The following is a 20,668-nucleotide window of genomic DNA, read 5'->3' on the forward strand; positions in this document are numbered from 1 at the left end:
CCTCCCTGGACTAGTGTGCAGGAAGCTCCTGATCTTTATAAAGGGAGCCTAACGCCTTGGGCTACAGGATGCTTCCATTCACACCCTTTCCTGATTGGCCCCTTAGCAAAAGACAAGGGCATTTTTTGTTGGCAGATGGTCAATGGAGCAGTTTGAGGAAGAGGCCCACTCTGGAACCGCACCTTCAAACCCAGGCACCTCTGTGCTCTCATGTAGACGACATCTATATACGGGTCCCCTCAGACACATCCCATACGGAGCTGCTGAGTACTAGGGGAGAGGGTGGTGCCCTCTTTGTGGGAAGGCCGGAAGAACCAAGGGGGGTGATGAAGTTCTAGTGAGACTGGAGGGCTGAGGAGATGGTGTCCCAGGAGGCTGGGTTGATGTGAGCCGAGACTTGGTACCCAGAACCCGGTTCTGAGTCTCCGGATCACTCTGCCTCAGTATTCGGCCTTGTTCTACTCTAGATACAAGTATCCGAGGGCTAGAGTTCAGTGTGGCTGAGACAGGCAGTATAAATGGGGCCCAGGAGCGGAGCCCAACGTGGGAGGGGTTCTTAACCAAGTTAGATTAGAGTATTCTCTTCCAAGCCTTGACAGGCATTTCCATGAAAGCCTCAGAAGTGACAGGCTGCAAGAAATGTTTTCTCTGTTGTGGAAGGGAGAGATGGAGAGGATCATGAGCGCGATGACTCTCGGGCTCTACCGTTTTCCCTGGAAACGGTCAAGAGACTTCCTCATCGGCTGCAGCCGTAGGCTCTAGGAATTGCTCTTGCAGCCAGTGTCCCTTCTCTAGGGACTCCTAGAGGTGATGGGCCAAGGCTGTGTTTGGGTTGTCAAGTAGATTAAAGGTCTTCAGCCAGAAACTGGGAGAGACTTGAGAGAGGGAGATGCTGGCAGGAGACTGTGCACAGCAGAAGTGACTCATCACTTCTGATTTTCTTTGCTGCAGCAGCAGTGGCTCCCGGTTCTCCTCCGACACCTGGTCACTGCCACGTCCTCTACCGAGGGTGCGGAGGAATGCAGTTGGGCTGGCACGGGGCGACAGACTGCCTGCTTGGTGGCTACCGGGTCCATGGGGATGCTCCTTTGGCCACGCCAGCAAAGGCCGAAGCAGAGAAGCCAGGCCCCAGACGAGCTCCCAAGAGAAAACGCTCTCCGGAAGAGTCGGACCAAGAATCTCGGTTGCTCCAGACCCAAGCTCCGGCGATTGCAGCGTTCACTCAGCTAACGATTACGAGGTGCTGTGATTCGCAGTCCTTGTGGGCCTGACCAGGCCAAGGGCAGAGTTGTCTCTTTCCTTCTCCGAGTCGGACCAAACCGTCTCAGTGACACCTCTTCGCGGTGTCCACCACGTCTTTCACGGGGGCTGCTGCTGAGCCCTTTATCTCATCCTTTCACGGAGGAGAGAGAGAGGACTCTAGTGATTTTTACTTCTAGGGGAGGGGGGAGTGTCATGACTATGCTGCCATTTCCTGTGATGTCCTTGTGTCACGAACTTGCTTCGAATTTCGTATTAAAATGGGCCCACCATTCCCACTTGGTGAGGTCATTCAGCACCCCCATTTTGCACCTTTGACGTCTCTCTCAGTCAACACTTGGAAATGTTTGAAACGGCATGAGCTTGTCCTCACGTTCCTATCAGCTGTGAATCCGGGGCCCCAACCTGAACCTAACCTTCGAGCACAACACCTCTCCACTACCTGTGTAACACTGGGCAGGCCCCTTCACCTCTGGGTCTTCTTGAGGCCTCAGCCATGAAAATGGTAGGGTGCTATGAATGTATATTTGGGGCAGGACAAGGTCGAGAAGAGTGTGTCTCTGCTTTTACTCTTCCAAGCTGGAATGCCTTCCCTCTCCTCCCCATGGGTCCAAACGTCACTTGTCCTTCAGGCCCACTGCCGAGGAGCCTTCCCTGATTCCCCAGTCCACACAAATCTCTGCCTCTTAGGGTCAGGGCCGTACAACCTAGCTGTGTCTTTCAACGTTCATCTTGCCTCTCAAGCCAATCTCAGGATGTGGGTCTTTCTTGCCCTCCCGTGGCCCCTGGGGCTGTTCCAGCCCACCGGCACGCCTCACGTGGGGTGTTGACTACACCAGGGCATGGGTGGGGAGGCCCAGGTGTGAGGGGCAGGCAGAGTGCCTCTGCTTCCACCCTGCTCTCCTCCACCTTACTGCCCCTCCTGCTGAAGCCTGCCCCTCACGTCGCTGGTTCCTTATATGACCTTACCAGAATTCCACAGATTCCACGGCAGTTTAACTGTGGAAACACGCTCCCCTCAGAGAAACTTCCCTGCCGGTTCTTCACCAGATACCATTCCCTTTGGTGGCCTGAGAGAGGATGTCTTACCAGATCCTCTATATCTACTCAAACCTGTTCTCTGTTCCCTGGCTGGGCAGTGCACGAGGTACACCCAGACTGGGCATCTGTGCAAGAGGCATGGGGTACACACAACCTCACCGGGCTACCACGTGTGTCTGTGGCTCTTGCCCAGTACGTACACCTGAGTGCTTTCCCGGATGTACGTGATACCAGTGACCTGAGACACCTTCAGGATCCCACCGTGCTCACTGCTGAGGATGAGAGAAAGCTCCTCCCTGGACTAGTGTGCAGGAAGCTCCTGATCTTTATAAAGGGAGCCTAACGCCTTGGGCTACAGGATGCTTCCATTCACACCCTTTCCTGATTGGCCCCTTAGCAAAAGACAAGGGCATTTTTTGTTGGCAGATGGTCAATGGAGCAGTTTGAGGAAGAGGCCCACTCTGGAACCGCACCTTCAAACCCAGGCACCTCTGTGCTCTCATGTAGACGACATCTATATACGGGTCCCCTCAGACACATCCCATACGGAGCTGCTGAGTACTAGGGGAGAGGGTGGTGCCCTCTTTGTGGGAAGGCCGGAAGAACCAAGGGGGGTGATGAAGTGCTAGTGAGACTGGAGGGCTGAGGAGATGGTGTCCCAGGAGGCTGGGTTGATGTGAGCCGAGACTTGGTACCCAGAACCCGGTTCTGAGTCTCCAGATCACTCTGCCTCAGTATTCGGCCTTGTTCTACTCTAGATACAAGTATCCGAGGGCTAGAGTTCAGTGTGGCTGAGACAGGCAGTATAAATGGGGCCCAGGAGCGGAGCCCAACGTGGGAGGGGTTCTTAACCAAGTTAGATTAGAGTATTCTCTTCCAAGCCTTGACAGGCATTTCCATGAAAGCCTCAGAAGTGACAGGCTGCAAGAAATGTTTTCTCTGTTGTGGAAGGGAGAGATGGAGAGGATCATGAGCGCGATGACTCTCGGGCTCTACCGTTTTCCCTGGAAACGGTCAAGAAACTTCCTCATCGGCTGCAGCCGTAGGCTCTAGGAATTGCTCTTGCAGCTAGTGTCCCTTCTCTAGGGACTCCTAGAGGTGATGGGCCAAGGCTGTGTTTGGGTTGTCAAGTAGATTAAAGGTCTTCAGCCAGAAACTGGGAGAGACTTGAGAGAGGGAGATGCTGGCAGGAGACTGTGCACAGCAGAAGTGACTCATCACTTCTGATTTTCTTTGCTGCAGCAGCGGCGGCTCCCGGTTCTCCTCCGACACCTGGTCACTGCCACGTCCTCTACCGAGGGTGTGGAGGAACGCAGTTGGGCTGGCACGGGGAGACAGACTGCCTGCTTGGTGGCTACCGGGCCCACGGGGATGCTCCTTTGGCCACGCCAGCAAAGGCCGAAGCAGAGAAGCCAGGCCCCAGACGAGCTCCCAAGAGAAAGCGCGCTCCGGAAGAGTCGGACCAAGAATCTCGGTTGCTCCAGACCCAAGCTCCGGCGATTGCAGCGTTCACTCAGCTAACGATTACGAGCTGCTGTGATTCGCAAGCACGGTGGCCCCACCTCCGGGCGCACCCCCTGTGCAACAGCCCCAGTAAACGAATGTGCCGTGTGGGCTTTTGCAAGGTCGGCAACAGGGAGTCCCCTCCTGAAGAAGGTTCTCTCACACTGCCACACTATCAACGGCTGCCCCAAATGGGGTTCCCTCCTGTGGGCCTGACCAGGCCAAGGGCAGAGTTGTCTCTTTCCTTCTCCGAGTCGGACCAAACCGTCTCAGTGACACCTCTTCGCGGTGTCCACCACGTCTTTCACGGGGGCTGCTGCTGAGCCCTTTATCTCATCCTTTCACGGAGGAGAGAGAGAGGACTCTAGTGATTTTTACTTCTAGGGGAGGGGGGAGTGTCATGACTATGCTGCCATTTCCTGTGATGTCCTTGTGTCACGAACTTGCTTCGAATTTCGTATTAAAATGGGCCCACCATTCCCACTTGGTGAGGTCATTCAGCACCCCCATTTTGCACCTTTGACGTCTCTCTCAGTCAACACTTGGAAATGTTTGAAACGGCATGAGCTTGTCCTCACGTTCCTATCAGCTGTGAATCCGGGGCCCCAACCTGAACCTAACCTTCGAGCACAACACCTCTCCACTACCTGTGTAACACTGGGCAGGCCCCTTCACCTCTGGGTCTTCTTGAGGCCTCAGTCATGAAAATGGCAGGGTGCTATGAATCTATATTTGGGGCAGGACAAGGTCGAGAAGAGTGTGTCTCTGCTTTTACTCTTCCAAGCTGGAATGCCTTCCCTCTCCTCCCCATGGGTCCAAACGTCACTTGTCCTTCAGGCCTACTGCCGAGGAGCCTTCCCTGATTCCCCAGTCCACACAAATCTCTGCCTCTTAGGGTCAGGGCCGTACAACCTAGCTGTCTCTTTCAACGTTCATCTTGCCTCTCAAGCCGATCTCAGGATGTGGGTCTCTCTTGCCCTCCTGTGGCCCCTGGGGCTGTGCCAGCCCACCGGCACGCCCCACGTGGGGTGTCTACTAGACTAGGGCATGGGTGGGGAGGCCCCGGTGTGAGGGCCCAGGCAGAGTACCTCTGCCTCCACCCTGCTCTCCTCCACAGAACTGCCCCTCCTCCTCAAGCCTGACCCCCAAGTTACAGGTTCCATACGATGACCTCACTGGCTAGTGAGGACCTCACCGGCATTCCACAGTTTCCATGGCAGTGTAACTGTGCAAACAAAGTTTGCTGCCCTCAGAGAAACTTCCCTACCGGTTCTCCACCAGAGACCAATCTTTGGTTGTCTGCGAGAGAATGCGTGACCGGATCCTCTACACGTATTCCCACCTGTGCTCTGTTCCCTGGCTGGGCGGTGCAGGAGGAACAGAGAGACCGGGCATCTGGGGAAGAGGCGTGGGGTACACACAACCTCACCTGGCTGCCACGTGTCTCTGTGGCTCTTGCCCAGTACGTACACCTGAGTGCTTTCCCAGATGTACGTGATACCAGTGACCTGAGACACCTTCAGGATCCCACTGCTGAGGATGAGAGAAAGCTCCTCCCTGGACTAGTGTGCAGGAAGCTCCTGATCTTTATAAAGGGAGCCTAACGCCTTGGGCTACAGGATGCTTCCATTCACACCCTTTCCTGATTGGCCCCTTAGCAAAAGACAAGGGCATTTTTTGTTGGCAGATGGTCAATGGAGCAGTTTGAGGAAGAGGCCCACTCTGGAACCGCACCTTCAAACCCAGGCACCTCTGTGCTCTCATGTAGACGACATCTATATACGGGTCCCCTCAGACACATCCCATACGGAGCTGCTGAGTACTAGGGGAGAGGGTGGTGCCCTCTTTGTGGGAAGGCCGGAAGAACCAAGGGGGGTGATGAAGTGCTAGTGAGACTGGAGGGCTGAGGAGATGGTGTCCCAGGAGGCTGGGTTGATGTGAGCCGAGACTTGGTACCCAGAACCCGGTTCTGAGTCTCCGGATCACTCTGCCTCAGTATTCGGCCTTGTTCTACTCTAGATACAAGTATCCGAGGGCTAGAGTTCAGTGTGGCTGAGACAGGCAGTATAAATGGGGCCCAGGAGCGGAGCCCAACGTGGGAGGGGTTCTTAACCAAGTTAGATTAGAGTATTCTCTTCCAAGCCTTGACAGGCATTTCCATGAAAGCCTCAGAAGTGACAGGCTGCAAGAAATGTTTTCTCTGTTGTGGAAGGGAGAGATGGAGAGGATCATGAGCGCGATGACTCTCGGGCTCTACCGTTTTCCCTGGAAACGGTCAAGAGACTTCCTCATCGGCTGCAGCCGTAGGCTCTAGGAATTGCTCTTGCAGCCAGTGTCCCTTCTCTAGGGACTCCTAGAGGTGATGGGCCAAGGCTGTGTTTGGGTTGTCAAGTAGATTAAAGGTCTTCAGCCAGAAACTGGGAGAGACTTGAGAGAGGGAGATGCTGGCAGGAGACTGTGCACAGCAGAAGTGACTCATCACTTCTGATTTTCTTTGCTGCAGCAGCAGTGGCTCCCGGTTCTCCTCCGACACCTGGTCACTGCCACGTCCTCTACCGAGGGTGCGGAGGAATGCAGTTGGGCTGGCACGGGGCGACAGACTGCCTGCTTGGTGGCTACCGGGTCCATGGGGATGCTCCTTTGGCCACGCCAGCAAAGGCCGAAGCAGAGAAGCCAGGCCCCAGACGAGCTCCCAAGAGAAAACGCTCTCCGGAAGAGTCGGACCAAGAATCTCGGTTGCTCCAGACCCAAGCTCCGGCGATTGCAGCGTTCACTCAGCTAACGATTACGAGGTGCTGTGATTCGCAGTCCCTGTGGGCCTGACCAGGCCAAGGGCAGAGTTGTCTCTTTCCTTCTCCGAGTCGGACCAAACCGTCTCAGTGACACCTCTTCGCGGTGTCCACCACGTCTTTCACGGGGGCTGCTGCTGAGCCCTTTATCTCATCCTTTCACGGAGGAGAGAGAGAGGACTCTAGTGATTTTTACTTCTAGGGGAGGGGGGAGTGTCATGACTATGCTGCCATTTCCTGTGATGTCCTTGTGTCACGAACTTGCTTCGAATTTCGTATTAAAATGGGCCCACCATTCCCACTTGGTGAGGTCATTCAGCACCCCCATTTTGCACCTTTGACGTCTCTCTCAGTCAACACTTGGAAATGTTTGAAACGGCATGAGCTTGTCCTCACGTTCCTATCAGCTGTGAATCCGGGGCCCCAACCTGAACCTAACCTTCGAGCACAACACCTCTCCACTACCTGTGTAACACTGGGCAGGCCCCTTCACCTCTGGGTCTTCTTGAGGCCTCAGCCATGAAAATGGTAGGGTGCTATGAATGTATATTTGGGGCAGGACAAGGTCGAGAAGAGTGTGTCTCTGCTTTTACTCTTCCAAGCTGGAATGCCTTCCCTCTCCTCCCCATGGGTCCAAACGTCACTTGTCCTTCAGGCCCACTGCCGAGGAGCCTTCCCTGATTCCCCAGTCCACACAAATCTCTGCCTCTTAGGGTCAGGGCCGTACAACCTAGCTGTGTCTTTCAACGTTCATCTTGCCTCTCAAGCCAATCTCAGGATGTGGGTCTTTCTTGCCCTCCCGTGGCCCCTGGGGCTGTTCCAGCCCACCGGCACGCCTCACGTGGGGTGTTGACTACACCAGGGCATGGGTGGGGAGGCCCAGGTGTGAGGGGCAGGCAGAGTGCCTCTGCTTCCACCCTGCTCTCCTCCACCTTACTGCCCCTCCTGCTGAAGCCTGCCCCTCACGTCGCTGGTTCCTTATATGACCTTACCAGAATTCCACAGATTCCACGGCAGTTTAACTGTGGAAACACGCTCCCCTCAGAGAAACTTCCCTGCCGGTTCTTCACCAGATACCATTCCCTTTGGTGGCCTGAGAGAGGATGTCTTACCAGATCCTCTATATCTACTCAAACCTGTTCTCTGTTCCCTGGCTGGGCAGTGCACGAGGTACACCCAGACTGGGCATCTGTGCAAGAGGCATGGGGTACACACAACCTCACCGGGCTACCACGTGTGTCTGTGGCTCTTGCCCAGTACGTACACCTGAGTGCTTTCCCGGATGTACGTGATACCAGTGACCTGAGACACCTTCAGGATCCCACCGTGCTCACTGCTGAGGATGAGAGAAAGCTCCTCCCTGGACTAGTGTGCAGGAAGCTCCTGATCTTTATAAAGGGAGCCTAACGCCTTGGGCTACAGGATGCTTCCATTCACACCCTTTCCTGATTGGCCCCTTAGCAAAAGACAAGGGCATTTTTTGTTGGCAGATGGTCAATGGAGCAGTTTGAGGAAGAGGCCCACTCTGGAACCGCACCTTCAAACCCAGGCACCTCTGTGCTCTCATGTAGACGACATCTATATACGGGTCCCCTCAGACACATCCCATACGGAGCTGCTGAGTACTAGGGGAGAGGGTGGTGCCCTCTTTGTGGGAAGGCCGGAAGAACCAAGGGGGGTGATGAAGTGCTAGTGAGACTGGAGGGCTGAGGAGATGGTGTCCCAGGAGGCTGGGTTGATGTGAGCCGAGACTTGGTACCCAGAACCCGGTTCTGAGTCTCCAGATCACTCTGCCTCAGTATTCGGCCTTGTTCTACTCTAGATACAAGTATCCGAGGGCTAGAGTTCAGTGTGGCTGAGACAGGCAGTATAAATGGGGCCCAGGAGCGGAGCCCAACGTGGGAGGGGTTCTTAACCAAGTTAGATTAGAGTATTCTCTTCCAAGCCTTGACAGGCATTTCCATGAAAGCCTCAGAAGTGACAGGCTGCAAGAAATGTTTTCTCTGTTGTGGAAGGGAGAGATGGAGAGGATCATGAGCGCGATGACTCTCGGGCTCTACCGTTTTCCCTGGAAACGGTCAAGAAACTTCCTCATCGGCTGCAGCCGTAGGCTCTAGGAATTGCTCTTGCAGCTAGTGTCCCTTCTCTAGGGACTCCTAGAGGTGATGGGCCAAGGCTGTGTTTGGGTTGTCAAGTAGATTAAAGGTCTTCAGCCAGAAACTGGGAGAGACTTGAGAGAGGGAGATGCTGGCAGGAGACTGTGCACAGCAGAAGTGACTCATCACTTCTGATTTTCTTTGCTGCAGCAGCGGCGGCTCCCGGTTCTCCTCCGACACCTGGTCACTGCCACGTCCTCTACCGAGGGTGTGGAGGAACGCAGTTGGGCTGGCACGGGGAGACAGACTGCCTGCTTGGTGGCTACCGGGCCCACGGGGATGCTCCTTTGGCCACGCCAGCAAAGGCCGAAGCAGAGAAGCCAGGCCCCAGACGAGCTCCCAAGAGAAAGCGCGCTCCGGAAGAGTCGGACCAAGAATCTCGGTTGCTCCAGACCCAAGCTCCGGCGATTGCAGCGTTCACTCAGCTAACGATTACGAGCTGCTGTGATTCGCAAGCACGGTGGCCCCACCTCCGGGCGCACCCCCTGTGCAACAGCCCCAGTAAACGAATGTGCCGTGTGGGCTTTTGCAAGGTCGGCAACAGGGAGTCCCCTCCTGAAGAAGGTTCTCTCACACTGCCACACTATCAACGGCTGCCCCAAATGGGGTTCCCTCCTGTGGGCCTGACCAGGCCAAGGGCAGAGTTGTCTCTTTCCTTCTCCGAGTCGGATCAAACCGTCTCAGTGACACCTCTTCGCGGTGTCCACCACGTCCTTCACGGGGGCTGCTGCTGAGCCCTTTATCTCATCCTTTCACGGAGGAGAGAGAGAGGACTCTAGTGATTTTTACTTCTAGGGGAGGGGGGAGTGTCATGACTATGCTGCCATTTCCTGTGATGTCCTTGTGTCACGAGCTCGCTTCGAATTTCGTATTAAAATGTGCCCACTATTCCCACTTGGTGAGGTCATTCAGCACCCCCATTTTGCACCTTTGACGTCTACCTCAGTCAACACTTGGAAATGTTTGAAACGGCATGAGCTTGTCCTCACGTTCCTATCAGCTGTAAATCCGGGGCCCCAACCTGAACCTAACCATCGAGCACAACACCTCTCCACTACCTGTGTAACACTGGGCAGGCCCCTTCACCTCAGGGTCTTCTTGAGGCCTCAGGCATGAAAATGGCAGGGTGCTATGAATTTATATTTGGGGCAGGACAAGGTCGAGAAGAGTGTGTCTCTGCCTTTATTCTTCCAAGCTGGAATGCCTTCCCTCTCCTCCCCATGGGTCCACATGTCACTTGTCCTTCAGGCCCACTGCCGAGGAGCCTTCCCTGATTCCCCAGTCCACACAAATCTCTGCCTCAGGGCCGTACAACCTAGTTGTGCCTTTCAATGTTCATCTTGCCTCTCAAGCCAATCTCAGGATGTGGGTCTCTCTTGCCCTCCCGTGGCCCCTGGGGCTGTTCCAGCCCACCGGCACGCCCCACGTGTTGTGTCGACTACACCAGGGCATGGGTGGGGAGGCCCAGGTGTGAGGGGCCAGGCAGAGTGCCTCTGCTTCCACCCTGCTCTCCTCCACCTTACTGCCCCTCCTGCTGAAGCCTGCCCCTCAAGTCGCCGGTTCCTTATATGACCTCACCAGAAGTCCACAGATTCCACGGCAGTTTAACTGTGGAAACACGCTCCCCTCAGAGAAACTTCCCTGCCGGTTCTTCACCAGATACCATTCTCTTTGGTGGCCTGAGAGAGGATGTCTTACCAGATCCTCTATATCTACTCAAACCTGTTCTCTGTGCACAGCACAGAGACTGTGCTGAGACTGAGACTGTGCACAGCAGAAGTGACTGATCACTTCTGATTTTCTTTGCTGCAGCAGCGGCGGCTCCCGGTTCTCCTCCGACACCTGGTCACTGCCACTTCCTCTACTGAGGCTATGGACAAACGCAAGTGGGCTCCAGTAACTCCGTGGGAGTCTCTGTCAGCAGGGAAGAGACTGGTGGGGCTTGAGGAGGGCCTCCCTTAAGAAATAATCTCTGGGGACTTCCCTGGTGGCTCAGTGGGTCACAATCCGCCTGCCAGCACTACTTACAATAGCCAGGACATGGAAACCACCTAAGTGTCCATCCACCAACGAATAGATAACGAAGATGTGGCACATACATACAAAAGAATATTACTCAGCCATAAAAGAAATGAAACTGACCTATTTGTAGTGAGGTGGGGTGGATATATCTAGAGTTTGTCATACAGAGTGAAGTAAGTCAGAAAGAAAAAAACAAATACCATACGCTACCACATATATATGGAATCTATTTTAAAAAAAGGTTCTCATGAACCTACAGGCAGGGCAAGAATAAAGACGCAGATAGAGAATGAACTTGAGGACACAGGGAGGGGGAAAGGTAAGCTGGGACGAAATAAGAGAGTAGCATTGACATATATACAATACCAAATGTAAAATAGCTAGCTAGTGGGAAGCAGCTGCATAGCACAGGGAGTTCAGCTCAGTGCCTTGCGACCACCTAGAGGGGTGGGATCAGGAGGGTGGGAGGGAAATGCAAGAGGGAGGGGATATGGGGATACAGGTATGCATATAGCTGATTCACTCTGTTACACAGCAGAAACTAACACACCACTGTAAAGCAACTATACTCCAACAAAGATGTTTAAAAACAAAAAATCAATCCGCCTGCCAATGCTGAGGACATGGGTTTGCTCCCTGGTCCGGGAAAATCCCACATGCCGCGGAGCAACTAAGCCTGCGAGCCACCACTACTGAGCCCATGCGCCACAACTACTGAAGTCTGCGTGCATAGAGCCCGTGCTCCGCAACATGAGAAGCCACTGCAGTGCGAAGCCCGTGCACCGCAACGAGAAGTAGCCCCTGCTCGCTACAGCTAAAGAAAGCACACGCGTGGCAACGAAGACCCAACGCAACCAAAAATTAATTAATCAAGTAACTAAAACTTATATTTAAAAAAAAGAAATAAAAAAAACTCGCTGGGAATTCCCCAGTGGTCCAGTGGTTACGACCCTGTGCCTCCAGTTCAGGCGGCCTGGGTTCACTCCGTGGTTGGGGAACTAAGATCCTGCAAGCTGGCATCAAAGACCAAAAAAAAATGAAATAAAATAAAATATAATAAAATAACACAAGAAAGAATCTCTGATTCAAGGTCTAAAAGGTGAGAAGGTGTTTATCAGGCCAATATGTGGGCAGAATATTTTTCCCATTGCACTAAGTAGCACCTCCATTTACCCAATTATACATCCTTAATCCACATTCCCCATAACCAATTTATCACTAACTCCTATTCACCTCCAAGCCATGAGTAACCTTCCAATTATGACTCTAACCCACCTCCTTTACTCCATTCTCCAAGGCCACCACTGTGCACAAAGCCAGTCTCCTAATGAGTCTTCCCAAATCTACTCCCGTCCCCTGCTTTGCATTCTATTACAGTAGCCAGTATGGTGTCTGAAAAAGGCATCTCTGCTAACACCACTTCTCTGTTTATACCCTGTAATGGCTTCCGACCAAGTTTAGGATAAATCCCAAACTGATGATGGACTGCAGGTTGAAAGACAAGAAGGAGGTAGGGTGTTAAGTTAGAAACAGGGATAAAGGGTCTAGGCAAACAGCGAAAAGGGCTGAAAAGAAAATGATCAGCACTTGCACAACAGTCCTGATGCAGGCAGGAAAAATGCAGGAATACCAATAGCCACTTTTTATTTCTGCAGTGCCTTTGCCATTCCCAAAGTGCTTCATTTATAACTGTGATTCTCAAACCTAGTTGTACATTAGAATCATCTGGAGAGATTTTAAAATACTACCAATGGTCAGGCCTCACCGTAAGCCAATTACATCACAATATACAGTTCACTGGGGCAGGAATTTTGTCTGTGTCGTTCACTGTACATGTGAAAAGTAAATGGCACATACATGGTGCTGAGAAAATAGTTCCTGAACGAATAAATGAATGAAGGAATGTACCACTATCACCTAAGATCCAAGGAAGAATTCTTTTCAAACCCTAGGGAGTCACCAGGCAATGACAGTTACGATGGCAGCCGTGGGAAACACAATACCAAGTGACACTAACACTCCCAGGTGCCGACACTGGTTTCCACAATAAGTAAACCTTTCTCATTTCTAAAGTACTATACTGTGAAATACGCATGTCAGTAACAGCGAGATGTTACTCAATGTCTGCTGTGAGCAGGAGGAAAAGACAAGGGTCTTACACAGTATCTACAGCCATGACAAGAAGAAACTAGGGGCCATGGGCAGAGACAGGCTCCGACAGGCTCCAATCCCTGTAACATTCTGAGGTGATCACATTGTAAGGGCTCGAGCACGAGAAAGCAGCCACTGACCAGCTACCCTGTCTCAAATATTTGGAGAAAGTAAATGCAAATACATACCTATGCATTATTCCTTTCCCATCATTCTTTCAGAGTATCCCTTCGGGCTTTGTGCAAAGCCATTCTTTGTTTTGTACTAAAAAACGAGTGGCACATGTCAATGGATGAAACATGTCAGAGCAGACCCCCAAGGAGCTCTGCAGCTCACGAACGAGGAGCTCCGAATCCTGGGAAAGAATCGTAAAAGTAGGGTAGAATCACAATATCTTAAGAGCATCCTTTATATCAGCCACCCTCTATCATATCACCGATCAGTGGGCATCAGCCTATACACGAACTCTGCAGTGACAGACAACCCAGCACTCTCTAGACAGATCAAGGCATTGCTCGTTGCTACAGCAGTCTATATCAAATTCAAAATCTGACTCCCTGGCACACATCAGTCCCAGTCTGCCTTTTGGAATGGGACACCCCAGGGCACACCTCATCTCTTTTCCATCTGGCACATTTCCCAAACACATGAGGACAATTTTGTTCTTCCTAAAGTTCTCTGCTCCCACATCACCCGCCTAAATCACTCCTTCCTGTGTTTAGGACTTTCAGGAGCCCCCAAGGGTTTCGCACCCCAAGGACATGACAAGCATTGGCATCAACGTGCCTGCTACAGATTCTGGGAAAGGGGCAGGGCCACACAACAGTCTGGCAAATGTGACTGACTACCTGATGTGAGAGTACATCGGGCAACCTCAGCCTCTCTTCAGTCCTCAGCCTCTATCCAAGGTTTCTCCATAGCACACTATTGACATTTTGGGCCAGCTCATTCTTTTGGGGTGGTGGGGAAAGGCTGTCCTGTGCCTTGTACAATATGTGGTACCATCCTGGCCTCTACCCACTAGATGCCTGCAGCACCTCCCCGACCAGATGTGACCAAGGAAAATGTCTCCAGCCATTGTCAAACGTGCTGGGGGAAGGGTGAGGGCAAAATCACCCTCACTCAAAGGCCACTGCTCTATCCAATGGCTCTGCTCACCCATGAGTACTCAAAACGCTCTCCTCTGCTGCCTTAACAAGTAACTCCAGAAAGTCCATCGTGTATTAAAATGCTATATGAAATTTAATAGTATTTATCTCTATAACGGTATCTCCTGACATGAAAGGAATACTCTTTCTCCAGATGTTAAGAACCTCCCAGGTGGTTAATCCGCATTTACCTTATCTCCTACCACAAGCAATGGAAAGGACAGAAATGATATGACACCAATTTTCGGATTCCGTTCAAGAAGTACCAGTAGTGTAAGGCTTTTTTGCAACCTGAACAACCGAATTCAAATAGAATATTCTGCCTGACCATGGCTTTGTGAGACAAGCCACAAACCTGTAGCAGGACCCTCCTCGCTGCTGTTTATGGAATTGAGGTAGCTGACAGGAAAGCAGGTGGAGGTGCAGGTAAAACATCACCACAAGGCAATGGAACATTATCTTTTGCCATACTACCCATATATAGCCATTGCTGGCTTTTGCCAGTTAAACTGTCAGAAGAAAATACCCATTTGGCAAACACATTCATGAAATTTACCCATATCTCCTACTGTTTGCAAGCCAATGGAAGGCATCAGCTGCACTGCAGTGACCAAGGCTACCTAGTATCTATGTTCAAATATAAAGCCGGGAATCTATTCTAAAGATAAAAAGAAATTCTTACGATACTCTAGTACCCATTTGAACCTTTATTACCGTATTAAGTGCTTGCCATGTAAATATTACGTATCAGCGTATAACCCTAGAGGGCCACTTTCCTGCTTGCAATGGAGTGGAACATTCTAAGTACAGCGAGCATATATCCCCCCAAATGCAAGTGTCAAGGAAGCAGGGACTTTGCTTTATTCACAACTGTATCCCTAGGACCAGAACAAGTCTTGGCATATAAGAAACGTTCAATGAATTATCTGTTGAATGAATAAATGAATCACAGGTTTTCTGGATAGTATTATCTTAACATACTTTTAAATAGTAAATTTGAAAGGAATTTGCTGTACACACACATGCCACTGACTTGCTGCATGATTTAATTCACAAAGCAAAAAAACATACTTTTGTCAAACTTCATGTCCTCAAAACGTGAGCAGCATCATTACACAGACTCATAGGGTAGGGTTAGTCACCAGATTTGTATACAATACTCATTCTCAGTTGCCTTCACTTACAAAGTGATCCACTGCCTCTCCTTTCAGTTTCCCGTAACTACTTCACTTCAACTATTATACCAATGGCAATAGCCACCTAACGTCTTTTCTGCCTTTCAATCCATCCAAAACACTTCCACCGGACCATTCTTACTAATGTACTATTTGATTACAACAACCCTGGTTTATTCTCTTCTCCCAATGGCACCCTATTACCTAATCATAAATGCCAATGATCATCTTCATGGTAAAGCACGCACCTGCCAAGGGCTTCTCATTATCATCATTTAATCCTCACAATGCGATAAGGTACGTTTGGTTTTTATTCCACTACACAGAGGCTGCAGACTGAAGCTCAAAAAGGCCAAGTAAATGGAAATGGAGTTTTGAACTCAGGTTGTCTAACTCCAGAGCTGGAGCACTTAACCCATATCCTAGTGCCTAGCTGGCACGAAGGGCTCTTTAAGATACAGCCCAGCCTACCTCTTCACTTTTCTCTCCTACTCCCTCACCTTCAGGAGGGTATATAGGTTTTATTTCACACTCCCAATCCTATCACTTTGCTGTGGCTGCATGAACTAAGAAAGAGTCTGAAACCAAGCGCGGGCTTAGCAGGAGGCAATGCTGTGGTATGAAAGCAATGCCTGTGAGAAGCTAAGCACCATGCATCCCTGTCCCCCTCTCATGTCCCGTGCTTTGGTCACATACATTTCATTCTCCCCTTGCTGACACTATTCCCACTTGAAATGTGTGTCCCCATCTGCCATCTTGAATCACCCTTCAGGGGTCATCTCTAGCACTGTTATAAAGCCCTTTTCTTAACCCATTACTAGCTTCCCGACCCTCCAGCTCTCTCAACTCTCAGAGTCTACTTTTTCCCTGGCTCATGTTGTGCTGCCTCAACCCCCAAATCAGCTCTCTATATAGTGGGCTGGTGCCCTGTGCATAAATCTCTACCTTCTGACATAGCTAGCAAAATACCTCGAAATTAGCAGATGTTCAGTAAACATCGGACGGGCTTCCCTGGTGGCGCAGCTCTTGATAATCTGCCTGCTGATGCAGGGGCCACGGGTGCGTGAGCTGGTATGGGAAGATCCCACATGCCGCAGAGCGGCTGGGCCCGTGAGCCGTGGCCCGTGAGCCTGTGCGTCCGGAGCCCGTGCTCCGCAACGGGAGAGGCCACAACAGTGAGCGGCCTGCATACCACAAAAAAAAAAAAAAAAAAAAGAAAAATTGACTGGAAAGTTAAGAGGTTCCCAAGCATCCCCTCCCACACACAGTTCCCCCTATTAGCTACATCTTATATTAGTGTATAGTGTGGTATATGTTACAATGTATGAACCAATATCCATACACTATTATTATTATTATTATTACTTTTTTTTTTTTGCAGTACGCGGACCTCTCACTGTTGTGGCCTCTCCCATTGCAGAGCACAGGCTCCAGACACTCAGGCTCAGCCGCCATGGCTCACGGACCCAGCCGCTCTGCGGCATGTGGAATCTTCCTGGACCGGGGTGCGAACCAGTGTCCCCTGCATCGGCAGGTGGATTCTCAACCACTGCGCCACCAGAGAAGCCCACATACACTATTATTAATTAAAGTCCATAGCTTACATTATGATTCACTCTTTAAATGTATTATGACGTGTCCACCATCACTGTATCATATTTGTTAGATGTATTAATCATTGCGAAGAACAAATTGTGGCGTCATTGATCTTTTCTACTTCATTAATTTATGGTTTATTATTTCTTTTCATCTACTCACTTTAGAGTTATTGTACTTTTTCTCAGTTGTCAACTGGGAAAAATAAAAGCACTTTATTATTTCATTCAACCCAGGTTTTTCAGCCTTCCATAGACAGTTTCTTGGGCCAGTTCCTCACCCAACGTGCCTCAAATCCCCAAGTCTTCTTTCAGTATCTTAGGTCTAACTTTTTAAATTCAGTTTTGCTTCTCTATCTCCTCTTCTCTATGTTACCAGTCACCTGATAAATCCAGATGAGTATACTGTAAATTCACTGAAGGAGGAACATCTCTACCTTTCTACTGCAAATAAATTATTCCAATTTCTTTCAGTTCACAGTTAAAAACAAAGGTCTCTATCATTTCATTTCCTAAAACATGATCTTCATCATGACCCTCAGGCTTCAGAAGCCTTCTCTGGTACTTAGGTTAGCCTTCAAGGTCTTTGTAATCTGATACATTTTTTCTACCTGCACCTTTTTCTCTCTCAGTATAGGCAAACGTTCCACTCAAATGAAGCACAATCCACAAATTAGCCTTTATGCATTTTATCCACATTATTCCCCACTGTGAAGCATCTCTTCCACCTGTGAAATTTTCCACAATCATGCCAGGTTATCAAATGATTGGTTGCAAAAACTCATTCTTGCACTTATAAAATATTAATATAAAGTAACATAAAGCAATCTAGACATAACTTTTTCTCAACAATCTATTTTATCTTGCTAAACGAACTGGCAGTTTCTTAGATGCATGAACTATACTTCATACTTTTTCGATCTTTAAGAACACAACGAAGGACTCATCACATTGTAGATTTGCTAATACTTACTGAAATGCAGGTATATATCAAATAGAACATACCTTGCCTGCCAGGCGACTGCAGATGATTCCATTGCTAGATATAAGAGAGTCAGCCACAGTAGTTTTTCCTGTTAAAGTAACAATAAAAATTTAAATCGATTTCTTTTTTTAAAGGGTATGGTGGGTAGATTGTATCAACAAACTTAACATCTAACCATAGAACTGGTTTAGTAAATATTTCCTATTTACCTATACTAAGTGAAGTGAGATACAACGGGCATGTTAATTAGAACTTTGAACAAAACATCATCTGGAAGGACACAGATTCCAGCACTCCACAGTGCTGTAATCTGTACTGCCAACCCTGCGGATCAACCTCACTTTAAAATCCGTCAAGCAACATTTTTTTTTAAGGACCGAAAAATATTTTTAATTGAGGCATAATTTACACAGAGCAAAATGCACAGTCTTAAGTGATAAGACAAACCACTGTACCAATCAAAATATAAAACATCTCACAGGGCTTCCCCTGTGGCGCAGTGGTTGAGAATTCGCCTGCAGATGCAGGGGACATGGGTTCGTGCCCCAGTCTGGGAAGATCCCACATGCCGCGGAGCGGCTGGGCCCATGAGCCATGGTCCGTGAGCTTGTGCGTTTGTGCGTCCGGAGCCTGTGCTCCGCAACGGGAGAGGCCAGAACATTGAGAGACCCCCGTACCACAAAAAAACAAAAACAAAAAACATCGCACGAGTTAAGCAGAATCATGTAACACAGGTTCTGAGGTTATTATGTCAAGGCTACAGACGTGTTATATTACAAAGCCATTTCAAAATACTTAAAAATACAAATACTTAAAAACTCAACTTTTCGTTTAAACGACAACAAAATATACTACATAGAAGAATAACAATCATTACTTAGCTGTGTTCCTCCCACAGCACACTTTTAAAGGAAATAAGACTTGCAGCTTAGCAAGCATCACTCTCATCTGCCCAGAACATCACTCCACTGACACATGCGGAGACGCAGCACTTAATTAATGAAAATAAGCCATTTGGAACAGATTCTTACCATGGTCAACATGAGCCAAAACACAGGTATTCCTGATGCTAGCCGTGTTTTTCTGGAGTGGAATCATCTTATCCAAACTATTGAGCACCACGGTCACTTATGTCCTGTGACTATTAATTAAACACGTATTACAAATGGCTGAAGATCGGGGCGTTAAAAGATCAAAGTTTCTACTGCTGGGAGCTGACAAGACTTCTCGAGTCCCTTAAAGTAAGAGCCCAACGGCTGCTTCCTGAAGGGACAGACCCACCCAGGCTCAAGTCCAATTTGAGCACTTCAACAAATACTGTACCACGACTGTACTTGCGGAGTTTACTCATCCTTCCGGATCGGCCATTTGCGATGAATCACAAAGCTCGTGGGGGTTGGATGCACAGTGACACCTGGAACTCTGCCCCGTACTCTGTACTCGAGCATTATTTCTCCAGGTCAGCGATTACATACTGGAACGGTCTTATGCAGGAGGGAGAGAAGATGCCGACATCTCTCTCTTCCCCTGCTCGATCTTTTTCCAAGCCTCTCCTATCACTCCCACTTGCTTTCACTGGAGGTGAAACACCCAGCTTCCCGACTAAATTTTGGGGTCACGTGCAGGTGCAGTGAACATCTTCCATTCCTTTCCACACTGGGGAAACAAAGGAAAAACAAACCCTCAACTCTACATTCCCTTTATCCTCACTCCCTTTTTCTTTGAGGATCCCGGGTCCGCACTGAGAAACGGACGACCCGGTCTGGACACTACGTTCGGACGGCAGCCGCTCCCAGCCCGGGCTCGCCCCTAGCCCAGTCCCCGCCCTTCCGCCGCGGCGACCCGAGACCGCCACTGCCTGGAGTAGGCGGAAGATGACGCCCGGACGCCTGCGGACCCGCACTTACCGGCTTCCGCCGACCAGCCAGTCCCCCTTGGACCCCAGCGCCCGGCCACACCACGCACTTCGCAGGCACCCAGACCTCCGCGTCCACCAAACGCACGCGCGTCAGGTGCGGGGCTGAGGACGCACGACCTTTGACCCGTCCGCGTCTCTGGCGCCGCCGGAAGTAGGCCGTGCGTCCGTTAAACCCGCCCCTCCCCGCCGATTGACTGGACTGAGGTCAGTGCGGTGGAGTTGCAGGAGCTGCGCGTGCGGAGGAGCTATGGAGCTGACTCCGGGAGCCAGGAGCATGAGGACCTGGAGTCTGTGTCAGATTTGTACCTCCGGGTAAGAAACGGCCGGTGTGGCGACCGCCGGGGCTTGGAAGCGAGCTGGGGTCTCGGGGAACGGAACCCTCAGAGTGGCCGCCCCGCCATGTTGGAGGACGCGGGGCCCAGCGACGCCCCACTTATCCCCGGGTCCGCAGATGCTCGCTGCTCACCCGCCAGCTACCTTGGGTTAAGCAGTTCTGCTTTGTCGGGTCCTATCCAGGGGCGCAAACTGAAATGCTATGGCGCCAGGCGGATAATATACACCTGTGTAGCAGCGGCTGGATGTCAGGCTGCCAAGTGTGGAGACCTGATCCGACGGGTACAGTGTATGCCCACAAAATTTCTTTTTAAATTTATTTATTTTTGTCTGTGTTGGGTCTTCGTTTCTGTGCGAGGGCTTTCTGTAGTTGCGGCAAGCGGGGGCCACTCACTATCGCGGCCTCTTTTGTTGCGGAGCATGGGCTCTAGACGCTCAGGCTCAGTAGTTGTGGCTCTTGGGCCTAGTTGCTCCGCGGCATGTGGGATATTCCGAGACCAGGGCTCGAACCCGTGTCCCTTGCATTGGCAGGCAGATTCTCAACCGCTGCGCCACTAGGGAAGCCCCTATGCCCACAAAATTTTAAAAAAAT

At 50.5% G+C, this 20,668-nt stretch overlaps 2 pseudogenes; one reads left to right on the forward strand and one right to left on the reverse strand.

Annotated features, from left to right (window-relative positions):
- Positions 1-19,860, reverse strand: part of LOC131765789 (centrosomal protein of 78 kDa-like) — a 96,407-nt pseudogene extending 76,547 nt beyond the window's left edge.
- On the forward strand, positions 3,280-3,822 carry LOC131765791 (DPEP2 neighbor protein-like; annotated as a pseudogene).
- Positions 19,861-20,668: the final 808 nt, after the last annotated feature.

This window comes from Kogia breviceps, chromosome 11, assembly GCF_026419965.1.
Source record: "Kogia breviceps isolate mKogBre1 chromosome 11, mKogBre1 haplotype 1, whole genome shotgun sequence".
Taxonomy (NCBI): Eukaryota; Metazoa; Chordata; class Mammalia; order Artiodactyla; family Physeteridae; genus Kogia; species Kogia breviceps.